A 14,942-nucleotide genomic window follows, 5' to 3' on the forward strand; every position below is an offset into this window, starting at 1 on the left:
TCCAATGCCCTATTTTGTGGCAATGATGGCACTCTGCCTCCTTTGGGCTAGGGTTGGGCTTAGCAGGATCAACCTTGGTCCCACTAGAAGAGGAACCATCTTGGGACTTTCCCTTATGGTGGCTCTTTGACGGAGTCTTCCTCTTCTTGCCCCTTCTTTGCTCAATTGCCAAAACAGTAGCAGCGGGTGGATTAGGAGTTAGTGCAACAAACTTTTCCTTTAGGTTGCTCTCAGCAGTCCTTAGGAGCCCTTGGAGTTTGCTTAGGGTGACTTCCTCTTTGTTCATATGGTAGGTCATCCTAAATTGGTTGTAGCATGAGGGAAAGGAGTGAAGAACAATGTCGATAGCCAAATCATCCCCAAAGTTGACATTCAACTTGCGAAGACGATCAACATACCTTTGCATCTTTTGCAAGTGCACGGTTAGAGACTCTCCACTTCCCATTTTAGAAGTGATCATATTCGTAATGATCTCATAGCGCTCTTGCCTCGCGCTTTGATGATATCTCTCCATCAAGTCTATATGCATCTCATAGGGATACATGTCCTCATAGGACTTTTGGAAGTCGGAGTTCATTATGGCTATCATGATGCAATGAACTTTCGTTGCATCACGCTCATGGGTCTCAAAGACAACCATCTCTTCGGGAGTAGCAGTTTCTGGATTGATCTTCTCAAGCTTCTCATGGAGAACATACTCTTTGTCCTCGTAACGCGTGATAGTGCGAATGTATCTTATCCATTCGCTAAAGTTCAATCCATCGAAAGTCACTTTTTGACAAAGGCTCATTAGCGTGAATAAGCTAGCAGCAGCGTTCTTTGCGTTAGAAATCTACAAATAGAAAGGACAAAGTTTGATTAGAATTGAATCCCTAATTAAACACCCAAAATGAAAAGTTAGGGCTAGGATCCAACAACATTATTTACATATTAGAAAAGGGATGACGTAATCCAACACGCAAACAATTTGTAGGTAAGTGAATGACGATTCAATAATTCTTCACCATGAAAAACATAAGCTTAAGTTTTAAATGTATTGAGAATTCCTAGATTTTCTTGGAGATTCATTGAACTTTTCAATGACATGTTTAAATCTCGATATGCCCCTCTTGTTTGTGACTGGGATGCCGAGGATCATAAAGTGGGTGTGTGAATAACCATGCAAATCTACATGGTGCCTTCATTGTTACAATCACCTATTCAATGTGTCGGTAAACCACACACGCTCCATCTAACTATGACAAACAATGAATCACCCTTTACCACCTTTTCTTAGAACCAATTAGCGTGCCGGTAAACCACACACGCTCCACTAACTTCTTAGCAAGGGTGCAAAGTGTAATTTCATGGGATTGCATCAATTTCACTTTTGCCTAAAGTAACTAGGATTGAGAATTTAAAAAAAATGATTAGTTACTTTATATAGATTCATTATACTTATTAATGAAGAGAGGATTGCCATATCCTACCCGTTCGGCTAACGACCCTCCACAAGTCAAGCAAGCGGTGGGTGTGAGTGTACACCCATTAAGCGTCATTTTATAGGCAGCAACCTTATACCCACCTTATAGACCGGCTTCGTGAATGAGGCCTACTAACAGTAAGACTTGCATTTTAATTATACATATATATATATATATATATATATATATATATATATATATATATATATATATATTAAGCTTTTAATAATATAATAGTATAGGGTGTATTTTAAACATTTCAAAATACTAGGGTTTTAATCTTCAATTTAAAATTTTCGAAATTTAATACCATTTAAATTAAAATTTTAAATATTAAAACTCTTGATTTAATAATTATCTCAAATTAAACTATTAATTCAAATTATTAAATCATAAGGGATTATTAAATCTTAAAGGATAATTACCATTTAAACAATTTACTTATCCTAATCCCTTTTATCCCTCTAAATCTCGAAAATAATGGGAGGGGATAATTCAAAATCTTTAATTACCATATTTAACTATTAAGAGATAATTACAAGATATGGGATTATCCAAATCCCTACGATTTAGGATCTTATCTTAGGGAAGGAGGCAAATCTCGAAATCTAAAGGTTTGCAAACCCTAGATTTTGAAATCTTGGATTAAAGGGAAGGGTTCAAAAGAAACCCTTTCAAGATTTTCGCAAATTAGGGTTAGGAAACCCTAATATCGAAATCTCTTGCATCCTAGGGTTTATTGGCTATAAACCCTAATTTGTCAAGTTCATACAATTGAATAATACTAATTGAAAACAAGTTAATGAAAGTCTCTGATACCACTGATGGGTTTTATACAAACAATCCTATGTGTGCATGCAACCCAATATTTGGATCTATGCTTTCATTATTAGATATACAACATTATGAACACATAAATAAAACCCTAAAGTAGATTGCTATTTTGGAAATTCATATATAAGGTTAGATTACATACCTCTTGTTGTTATATTGCAATAACAACTTAAATCTTCAAACCCTAAGTCTTGAAAGCAAGCACTACAAGTGTAGTGCCTCTAATGGCTCACAAACACCACAAGCAATTGGAGAGGCTATAGAGAGAGAAGAGAGGATGTATAAATCGGCCTAGGGATCTCTTAGAAGCAAGTCGGATGATTTCTTAAGGCCTAGGGGTCTTTATATAGGGTTGAGATTAAGGTTTCAGTCCTTATCCTTATCTAGTTACTTGCCCACCAAGCAATCATAAGAAAATTCTTGATAACCCTTATCTCTTGGACCATATGGAGGATTTCAAGGATATCCAATTCCTTGAATCTGTCCAACCTTCTACAAGGATAACCATTGCCCTATTTTGTAACTATCACATAATTACAATTCAGCCCCTCTAGTTTAATTAATTACACTTGATCACAAAATTAATTCCTAATTAATTATTGACCAATATTAATTAAACAAATATGATTTCTCCTTTAATATATTATTCTTATAACATATTAATAAATAATAAAACCTCTTTCTCTATTTATTTCTCCAGTCAAGTTGCTTTGGTGAAGGCAACCCAAAAGGACCATGTACAACCGGGTCAAGTATTTACCAAATATGGTTACGGGCTTAGACACTAATCCAACAATTTTGTGGTAATTTTTGATTTTGTTACTTAACTATTCTAATTTTTAGATTATAGAAAGTAATAAATGTGTCATTACTTAGTTTCCTTATATTTTTAAATTTTAATATGTTTCCTTCAATATATAAAATTGATATTTTTCTTTCAAAGTTCATTGTCATTTTAAGCAAAATGGTCTACATGTAAAAAATAATCAAACTTTGTTCTTTTTCATTGATAAACCAGACAAATGGTTATGTGGCCAAAATATAATTATTTTTATGTTGTTTATTAGTATAAATTGAGTTATTTATTTATTCATCATTTTTTTTGTATATATCTTGAAATTTCACTTTAAAAAATATTTAATTTTTACACATTGATATTTAATGTTTTCTTAAAAAAAATACTTAATATTCATATTTTTATATATAATTATTTTTTTAATCAACTCGTGTATTACACAGGTTTCACACATATTATATATATATATATATATATATATATATATATATATATATATATATATATATATATATATATATATATATATATATATATACCTGTGTGAACCACTGTTAGAAAATTAATTAAACTTTTATAGTGAGAACTCAAAATTATTAATCAATTATTTTGAATAAAATATTAATTAAGAGATATTTTTTTAGTTATATAAAATTATAATCGTTAATTTAAATAAATACATGAAATTATATTAACTTATAATTTGTATTAATTTTATTTTAATTATTATTATAATGTTATTAGTTTAATATAATTAGAGTGAGAAATTTAAATTTTAAAATTTGAAATAGAGAATTAATAGGTTGACAAGTGACATTTATTAATTAAGAGGCCTAATAAGGTGATACATGACAAAAGAAAAATAAAATATATATTAATTAGTAAGGTGACACATGTTAAAAGTAGATTAAAACTATTCTTTTCATGGGCGGATTTATGTTGTAGCATGGGGTAGCACGGGCTACCCCTCAAATTTTCCCGTCAAATGTAAATTTAGTAAAAATTCGTCACAAATCCGTTGGAAATCAATCACAAATCCGTTAGCAATCCATCACAAAGTCTGATACTTGTGAATTTTGTGTAAATTCGTCACTCTATTGGTGATTTTGTGACGGAAACTACCTTCAGAAATGATGTTTTTTTTTTTTTTTTTCTAATAGTGCAACCCTTAAAATTTTTTTATAACCCTTGACTTTCTTTCTGGATCCGCCACTGATTCTTTTATATATATATATATATATATATATATATATATATATATATATATATATATATATATATATATATATATATATATATATATTAGTTGTTTGGTTTATTTTCCTAGAATATGCCCCAAAACACCAAAACAGAACTCTGTTCGAGACTACCTTAGCCTCCTCAAAACCATCATTTATGTATCATTATTCCTTACAACGAAAGTTCAACATTATAACTTTTGAGGGACATATTGATATATTACACTACGATTTTCACTATTTATTATGAATTTTTTAAAACAGCATTTCATTTTGGCAAATTTGACACAAATGGTCCCTAAGTTTCAAGTAGTCTAACAATTTAAGTTTCAAACATGCTCCTTTCAACCCCTTCTCTCCATTTCTATTTCAGTTTAGGTTATTATGTTGTTTTCTTTGTTTTTAAAATTAAAATAATTAAATTAAATAATAAATAGAGTAAATTACTAAAATAGTCCTTATGGTTTGGTCAAAATTGTAAGTTTGGTCCCTATTTTTTTTTTGCATTCAGGTCGTCGTTGTAGTTTGATTTTGTTACGTTTTTCGTCCCTTACATACATAAAGTTAGGGACTAAACGTGAAATTTGAACCAAACCATAGGGACAAAAATCGCAACAAAATCAAACCACATGGTCGATCCGAGCGCAAAAAAAGATCAGGGACCAAACGTGTAATTTTGACCAAACCATAAGGATGGTTTTAGTAATTTACTCTAATAAAAATACAGAAATATTAACATACAAGAAAAAAGGAGATGTTACACATCTTTCTTTTCATCCCTGAAAAGTCACAAAGATTCGATCAAGTCCTGAATGAACGTCCAATACTCACCACCATACCCACATCGATATGAAAATATTTGACTTTGCCAATTGAAACCGAGATTCGTAGCTTGATAAACCATAAATTTTGCAACAAGAAAAACCAAATTTCCTACCAAAACTAAACCCCCCACTAAAGAGAGATCAAAATCAAACTAAAATTAAGACCAACATCTTGAGGGTTAGAATCAAACTTAACGGTGAGAAAATAGAGGATCAAGAACAGGAAATTTCTTACCTTCGTCGATCCTTCTTTTTTCTCCGGAAAAATCTGTTGAATCTCCCACATACCTTCGAAATTTGCGTGTTTAGCTTCATTCTAATTTCCCATAAAAAATATTGGAATTAGAATGGAGATTCGGAAGAGAGGATAAGACGAAGAAAGCTCACATAGTCGTCGATGAGGTGGTGTCTCTCTCTTGAAAAGTGTTAGTGTTCTGTTGTCGGAAAAATGTTTTAGAATGTAAAAGGAGAGGGTGGGTGGGGATAAAATGTGGAGGCGGGGGGGGGGGGGGGGGGGGGGTGTGTTTTAAACTTTTTCTATTTTTTTAATTTAAAAATGATAAACGAAATAATACAAATGTTACTTTTATGGTTGATAGGACCAAAGATGCAATAAATTACTCCAAACCATAGGAACTATTTGTGTAATTTACTGTAAAAGATTAACAAATTAAAAAAAAAAAATTAAATACACACACACAAATTCATCATTCTATTAAAAGAAACAACCAAAAATTAGTTTTGACGTTTTAAGGACAATTGCTGCCATAAAATAATACCACAAGAATGAACGATGTAAAACCAAAAAAGAACTAATGATGTAAATTACTAAATATACTCTATAGTTAATTTAGGGCCGTGGGCGGTAAAGATTAAACCCTAACTCTGTGTCATTTTACCGCAGATGGTCGGCAGAGGGTACGATGGGTAGGTTTCTTCTCCATTAAGGCGTTAACATTCATGTTTTTTTTCTTTGAAAGTCGTATGGGACATTTCGATATCCTTTTACTGCTATATCAACTTATTTGAGAGATTGTGTTTGAATCATGATGTTTATGATTGCTTTGTACATTCAAGTTGAATACGTAAACTCTATTTTGGGATTTCAATTCTGTAAGACACTTGGATTATCATCTAATAAGGTTACAAAATACTATTTTTTTGACTTACATTTACTAAAAAATACTTACAGTTACTAAATCATATGTAAATAAAACAATTTCTTTCTCATGAGTTATGTGACCACACCGAAAACCTCCTTTGATAATAAAAGGATACTAAGAAGAGTATCAGAAATGTCAACTTGTTCTGTGTTACTTATTGATTTCCATTTTTCTTGAAATAACCAAGTCCCCTTTTTATTTCTGAATCTAATGACAGAGAATTATAAAAGGAGGTCTGAAACTTGTGTTGGAGAAGACAGAATCAATAACCTGCCAGAGCACTTAATCGACTCAATCCTAGAGCGGGTCTCATTTGAAGATGCTGTAAGGACAAGCATCATATCAAAAAAATGGAGGTACAAATGGACAGAGATACGGGCTCTGGTTTTTGATAAGCAGTTCTCAAACAAATTTGCAAAAAATGAAGCTTTTGGTCATAATGAGTTTATAAAAATCATAAATCAAGTATTGACCCTTCACAAAGGTCCTATCTTGAAATTTCATCTCCATATACCAACATGTCTGTTGATAGCTTCCAAGAAGTCGATCAATGGATGCTACTCTCATCAAGAAATGGAGTCAGGGAACTCATTCTTACTAGTTCAAATCAACGTTATGGACTTCCTTCTTATGTGTTTTATTGTCTTGAGTTGACAAAGTTGGAACTGGAAAATTGTTTCTTTAAGCCACCACTTGAGTTTGAAGGATTTCTCAACCTTGAAAAACTTCTTCTGAAGGATATTGATTTTGGGGCTAACTTGTGTGGAACTAAGGTCAACCTACCACAGCTAAAGACGTTTTCCCTGTATTCATGCACAAATGTCTACAATTTCAACATCAAGGCTACAAAACTGAGGAATTTAACTGTCATTGCTTGTCCTGATGCCATGTTGGCCACATTGTTAAGTAACTTGACCAAAATTCGTTTTTTTTATATCGATGCTCAGTTCCTCAAGGTATAATTCTCAAAAAGAGTTTGCACAAAGATGTACTACTATTTATCTCAAATGTGATTTTCATGCTATTTAGGCAAGTTAAAATCTAACTTTCACCTCATAGATGTTTACTGCAGAAAATATTCCAACGTGGTTTCCACATCCAGTTAATAGTTTAAGGCATTTGTGGTTCGGAAAATTTCAATTTGGGGACTTGGATCAGCTTCATGGTGCTCTTTGTTTGCTTCGGAACTCACCAAATCTTGAAACACTGACTGTGAACTTGGAGATGGTAAATTGTGTGTGTATATATATATATATATATATATATATATATATATATATATATATATATATATATATATATATATATATATATATATATATATATATATATATATATATATATATATATATATTGGTTATACGATACACGAGTTGGAAGCTAAAGTGTGGTTGAATTTTTTATGCTATTTTAGGAGCCTCAAGCTGACATCGGGCCTGCGTCAAGTAGTTTGAAATCTCCAAACTCCTTGGACTATAAATTGTGTCGACTAACAACTGTGGAGATAAGATATTTAGAAGGATCAAAACCGGAACTGCTTTTTATAAAGCTTCTTCTTGCTCATTCCCCTTCTCTCCAGAAGTTTACCATTAAAATAAGTAGAGCTTCTAATGTTCAAAAAAGACTTGAAATTGCGATGAAAATTATGCAGTTCCCTCGAGCCTCAACAAAAGCAAAAATGTTCAACCAATTGTAGTATTCTTTAGTTCTTTTATGTCAACCTTACTGAACTGTTTATCTGGAAAATTTTCATTTACATTTGGTTGTTTATGAAAGAGGTGATTGTTTAAAATGCTAATTCCCTCCATGATTATACATATTTTGGCTTTCCTGTTCCCATAATCATCTTCATTGGCTTTGTTTTAATCATAAAAGCCAATCAAACAGAGTCTTCATTGACTTTGTTTTATAACTAGAGGCATGACATTCTAACCGTAAGAATAGGTACTTTCGAATAATTTAAAATTAAAATTGTCTATGGTTATTAAGATAAAATATAAAGTTTATCTCCTAGAAACTAGTTTATAAGCTTGGTGCAATCTAACATTTTCTTTAAAACAACTTTCGGTGTTTATTTTTCAAGTTTCAATCCAGTCTACTTTATTTCAATAGAACTTCTTTGTTTTTGATGTATCAAAATCTATATATAACCCCTTCATCCCTCCCTATCCTCTCTTTAGTCTGCAAAGAATGGGGTTTCTTTCACATAATCAACCATGGAATATCAAAATATAACCTGTATATTTTATACAAGTGTTTTGTAATTCCAAATCAGTACCTTGCTTCAAGATGTTTCATTTTGGGTTTACCAACACTTCTTCTTCTCCACCTGCTCTTGGTTGTTTGCACGAGTACCTCCTCCATAATCCATATGTAATTTACTAACATATGAACAATGTCAATTACTAGTTCCATGGTTTGAAGGACTTATGGTATAGGTAACTCAAGTGCTTAATTACTTATATGCCCCTACCCCCTGGTTTACTCGTCACTTTTTTTTTGGTTAGATCACTTAAATTCTTGATTCCAAAAAACAAAAATTATTATAGCATTGTACTCACATTTCTCATTACAATATTTTACTTGCAAGCTATTTCTTATTAGGTAATTATATACTTTCATTTAGTTTTAATGAAAATTGACATGATTATATAATTTCTTTGTGTTTTATAGTTAAATCCTCCACCTTCAGAAGCACTAAGACTAAGGTATTGTATAGTTTTATAAACATATTTTATAATCAATAATCTTATATATTATTGTGGTCTCTTTTTGTTTATTAAAAAAAGCATAAATGGCGTGTAGGAAATCAGTTTCATACTATTTTATCTTATGATTTTTTTATTCTTTTTTTTTTCAGAATAAATGAGAGGAGATATCTTTGCGTCTTCGAACTGATGACCTTAAGGATTTTAGAAAATATCAAACCATTAAAAAGTCTCTGTTACATGAACATTTTTTCTCCAAATCAACAACTTACACATTTTTTCCTTTCTGGGTAACCACCTCTAAAATTCCTTTTGCTCGGTTAAATGATTTCAAGCTGTGTGCAGTAGCTTTTGACATTGATGCTACTTGTTTTTCAAGAACACGGGGGTGTAAACATATCTCCTTTAGCTTGAGCAGTTGATTCCAAAAGACGTCTGACATCAAAGTAGTAAAGCAATCTATAGAATGTAAGTTGGACACATGAAGTGATTGGTAAAAACGAGCACTTTTAAGTACACTGTTGAAAATCTCTGGCATGTTTGTGGTGAGCAATTCATAATGCTTTCCACAATGATGTGCAAGTGTCCATCTACAAAGTGAGTGCCCCTCAAGCCATTGGCGAGCTTGTGCATTTAGGGGCTGTTTGTTTGCCTCTTAATAAGAGGCATATCAGAATCTTTTCCATTAAGAGTGTTTGTTTAGCTATTAATTTTATATATGAATCTGAAATTTATATCTTATTCGGTCAGACATGTTATCGCATCTGAAAGAAGAAAAAAAAGGGCTGCTTCCCATTTTGCCCTAATCGCATAAACAGGCTCCCCCGCATCGCACACAAGACACAAAAACACCCTCTGAGGCTCCGACTTCCTTCCAGCATCAACCTCCGACACCTCCCTTTGCCACCGCCTATTTTCTCTATCCTTCCTTCAGTGTCGCCGTCCCCTAATCTTCACCTTGTGCAACTGTCCGTGTTCGAGGCTGGCAACAATGGAGACCTTCCTCTAATTGCTTTGATTGTTGTTTGCTTTTGTTGTATGCCACCCTCCCACGTTCACTCCGGCGCGATCGTTTTCTTTGTTTTTGCCCTAATCGCATAAGCATGTATGTTTTTCGTTCTTCGTAAAATCGCTATCTCTTCATTTCTTTTCTCTTGGTTTTTGCTGAAATCGGTAATGATGCTTTGTACTGTTTCAAATATTGGTTTTTGCTGTTTTTTTCTTCAGAAAATCATGATTTTTCTGATGTTTTTTGCTGCTATCTTGCTGATTTGTTGATGCAGTTCACCATCTCATGCTTTATGTGATTATTTAATTTAATGTATGTGTAGCTTCCACTTTTTTCTATTCTTTTAGATCGCGAGTTTGGTTGCAGTTAAGAAAGAAACACTGAATCAAGTGTGGTGCTTATGTTTCAGATATGAATTGTAGTTTTATGAACTGTTATTGTTTTTTGAGTTGTGTTCAGTTTGCAATTAGCTCTTGTTCTTCTCATTGTTGATTGCAATTTTTGTTGCGTTGGGGCTGCCATAATTCAATGCTATTAATAGTTTAAAGCTTATTGATTTTGTGTTTCTAATTAATTATTATTAGTCTTCGCTTTCTAAACGAGACTGGAAAAAGTGAAGAAAGAGCATATCAACATTCATGGTGTTTAATATGTATGTTTTTCAAAGTTGTAAACATTCTAATCATGATTACAATTAGGTTAGAGATGATTAAAATTTATGTGGAATTGTTTATATATATATATATATATATATATATATATATATATATATAAAGAGGAATTTAAAATGTAAAGTGTTCTGATTTTGAAATTGTTTATATACGTACGATTCATGGATTTTTATCAGTATATTTGTCCTCTATTTAGCTGTCATAGCATTGTATTTCCTATTTCTACCTAATTAGAATAATTGGTCATAGTTTTTAAAGTATGATGTTTTAATAAGAAGTATAATGTTGTAATTAAAAGAAATAATACATAAGGGTAAAAATAGTCATTTTTATTGTTCAACACAATAATTCAGAGGTTCCAACCAAACAACCTTTTAAAATTCAGATTTTAAAAATTCAGACCCTCTTTGCAATTCAGACCTCTTAAAAATTCAGATCCTGCCAAACATCACCTTAGTTTTCCAATTTCTTCCACAATGGAATTGAACTTACGAACTTGGTTCTGACTCCCAGCACGGTAAACTAAAACTTTCAATTGTGAGTTACAAAACTTGTCATTGAAGTTGTTGACGAAATGTCGCAAACAATACTTGTAAAAATATTTTCAAATTTCATTTATAAATTAATCGTACCATAAAAGTGGTTATTGAAATGAAATAAATAATACCTGTGAAAACTATATGGCTCCAACCAGGGAGATCCTCGCTCATTAACAACCTTTAGTATTCTACTATGACGATCAGATATTAAACAAATACCCTCTTGTTCTTTTACCACATTCTTCTTGACATGATTTAGAAACCAATGCCAACTACTATATGACTCATTCTAAAAAATAGTAAATGCTAAAGGAAAATTTTGATTGTTACCATCAACTCCCATTGCAATCATCATCTTTCCCTTGTACTTGTCATATAAATGTGTCGCGTCAATGCTAATAACAGGTCGACAGTGCTTAAATCCATTGATAGATGGAGAAAAAGCCCAAAAAACACGTCTGAACTCCATTTGATCCACATCAATTGATCTTGTAGTGCACCATTCAACTATTGTTCCAGGATTAAAAAATTGGAGTGCAATAAGAAATTTAGATAAAATAATATAAGATTCCTCCCAATTTTGCAAATACTCATTCAATCGCCTTCTGCTTTCCTAACCAAACCTACCTGTATGAAGGAGTGTATCCTAATTTATCAATTATTTCAGCTCTCAAAGTAAGGACACTAATAGATGGTTGTTCCTTAATAAGGTGCTCTGTTTCTTGAGCTATCAAGCTTGCATCTAGATTTGGGTGGTCTTGAGTAATCCTATTTTTAAAACAAGTATGTGGACCTGTGTATCGTGTTATCTCAAAATACCCACTACGTTGGCGTTTACATGCACACAATTGCCACTTACAACCAGTTTGTGAACACAACTTGCATCTTATCTTCCATATAGTTGGACATGTTTCGATAAACTCATATTGTCGGTGCTTTTTAATCGTGTAAAGCTTGATGGCTCTAATAAGTTCTTCCTTACTTTTAAAAGAGTTTTCTCTTAACTCTTGAATTAAATCATTTGTATTCTCAGATTGTGACATCATCCAATTGTCAACATTAGCCACATCTATTCCTTCTAAAATTATAAAACTAGTTGGTACCTTAATGCCATCTCCCTTTACATTTGCTTCTCATTCATTATCATATAAATTTTCCTGACCAATTTCATCTTCTTCATTGTCCATGTCAAATCCACAATCCATTCCATTGTTCACAACTACAAACTGAGAAATCATGTCGAAGTCCTCATTTTGAATCATGTATGACACACCATTAGTATGAATCGTAGTAGGTGATAAAGTTGTGTCCCTTTCTTGTTCTATTGAAAAAGTTTCGCGACATCCGTAGTTAATATAAAAAAAATCAACAAAAATAAAAGTAAAACTTAGCATTGTCGTGGAAGTAATGAATAATAATTATGAAGATATCAAGTTTAGAGATGGAACAAAGATCCAAATCTATTCCTTATTTTTGTGTATGAATGTATAGAAACAGTGAGATAACAAAAAAGAAATAACTCAAAAACTTTACATTGGTACTATCTAAATGTGGTGTAAAGCCATTTTTTCTTTATTTACAATTGGCCCCTAGACTATAGCAATGTTGGCCAATTTGAGTAGACTTTTAATTTTACTATTACACTTATCAACACTTTGAAAATTAATATAGAAGATTTTTATCAATACTTTGAAAATCAATATAGAAAATTAGTTTTCAATACTGTCTCTGTGTGATTTTTAATGCAATTGACTTCAACTTCTAAGTATAGATCAATATTACTTAGTTCTTGATGGAGACTACACGCATCAAACATGATCTCAATGACATTGTCATCCGTAATTGAGAGAGGAATATATTTCATTACTTTTCCAACAACCGATGGATATCTGCAAATTACTTTAATGCACTTTTGTTGCTTATCAATCTACGTAGCAATATGGATTTGATCGATGAGTTCATTGAACTGTATTCCGCATTGAACCTTGATAGATTGATTCGGAGACTTGTTGTAAGTTATACCTTCTTCTCCGTCACAAATTTTTCCATCCCAATAACATAATAATGTAATAAATTTTGATGTCATGGCAATGAAAATCTATAAAAACAAAAGTATTTATTTCAAAGGATTTAACATCATATTAATATATAAAACACATGCATCGATTACCAAGCTTACTACTCTAAAAAAGAACAGGGATTATAAGAATCACATAAGTTACTTTTGCAAGATCTTAAAGATATTATATAGTAAAAAAACTAAATACAAAAGCAATGAAACTCACGCACAGTAGCAACATGTTTGAAGTGATGAAAGAACCATTAACATACATTACAGTGGAGTAAAAGATATACAAGAAACCTATAACAATAAGGAAAAGACACATATTATGCAATAAAGCATTAACCAACAGAAGCCAATTAGAAGGACTTACCTAGGACCGGCAGACTTAGGGCGGTGGTTGTAGGGTATTCCGGCGGTGGAAGAAGAGTCGTAGGTGGTTCTTGCGATGGAGGCACAGTGAAGACGAGTACAACGAAGGAGGGAATGCGTGAGAGAAAATCGTGTGAAGGAAACGGAGGCTACTAGTTTTTTTTAATTAAAAATACAATTAGTTGGTAAATAAAGTTGAAACTACCTTTAATTGGTAAATAAAATTTTCGATAACTATGTTTATGTAAAAAACTCGTCGGTGGGCAGTAAACCCTAAGTTCCCAAATTGTTTGGCATTTTAACGATGACAGGACTATGCGTATGTGGAAGTGCTGATGGGTAAGTTTCTACTTCAAAAACCTCCTTGTGTTTGACTTTTTGAAAGTCGCAAGAGAAATCTTGATATCCTTTTACTTGTTATATCAATTTTTTCAGAGATTATCTTTGAATTATGTCGTCTTTGATATCTTTTGTTCATTATAGTTAATCAATACGTTGACTCTGTTTAATTTTTTGGATTTAGGATGTCATTTATCACCTATTCATTGGAAACAGAGTCAAGAAACTCATTTTGAAAAGATTTATTATTTGCAGTTCGACATGTCATTAGATACTTGTTATTTTCGGAAGGAGCACGTATGAAGGGGTTAAGCTAGGTTTTGCCTGTGTTCATGTAATTTCTTTACTTTTGAGTAGATTTAAGTTATGTTTTGCTAGGGAAAGCCATTGATGGAACTTGTAGCACAAGAGGTGACCCCCTCTAGGGTTTTAGGTATTCCATCACTACATACACGATGTCACTCTTCTGGAACTCTTAGTGTTATAGGATCTCCCTTTAGTACAATGTAATTGATTAGTTGCCTGAGTTTCTTGTAATGCATTTTAATTGACATCAATTTTGCTTTTGGAGATCTTATATTGCTCTAGGTTGGACACACTCTTACAACTATGGAATAAAATTATTGCTAGACGCTTTTGATATCATATGAATTCATGTCCCTTTCTCTTCGTTATTCTATGGGCCTCTTTTAAACCATTATGTTGTTGAAGACATTTGGATAGTTGGATTATTACCAAAATGTAATATGTGACTCACATTTCCTTAAAAAAAATGCTAACAACCATTAACTATAAGTATTGCAAAGACAAAACTGTAAAATTGGTCTCTGTGGTATTCAAAAAACTTTGGATAGGGTCCAAAACGTTTTTAACTTGCATGGAAGATCCAAAATCAAGAATTTCCTATGATTTTAGTTCAAAAAA

The 14,942-nt window shown here is 32.2% G+C and overlaps 1 pseudogene; it reads left to right on the top strand.

Annotated features, from left to right (window-relative positions):
- Positions 1-6,528: 6,528 nt before the first annotated feature.
- Positions 6,529-8,018, top strand: LOC111879249 (F-box/FBD/LRR-repeat protein At1g13570-like; annotated as a pseudogene).
- Positions 8,019-14,942: the final 6,924 nt, after the last annotated feature.

The sequence above is a fragment of the Lactuca sativa genome, chromosome 1, assembly GCF_002870075.4.
Source record: "Lactuca sativa cultivar Salinas chromosome 1, Lsat_Salinas_v11, whole genome shotgun sequence".
Taxonomy (NCBI): domain Eukaryota; kingdom Viridiplantae; phylum Streptophyta; class Magnoliopsida; order Asterales; family Asteraceae; genus Lactuca; species Lactuca sativa.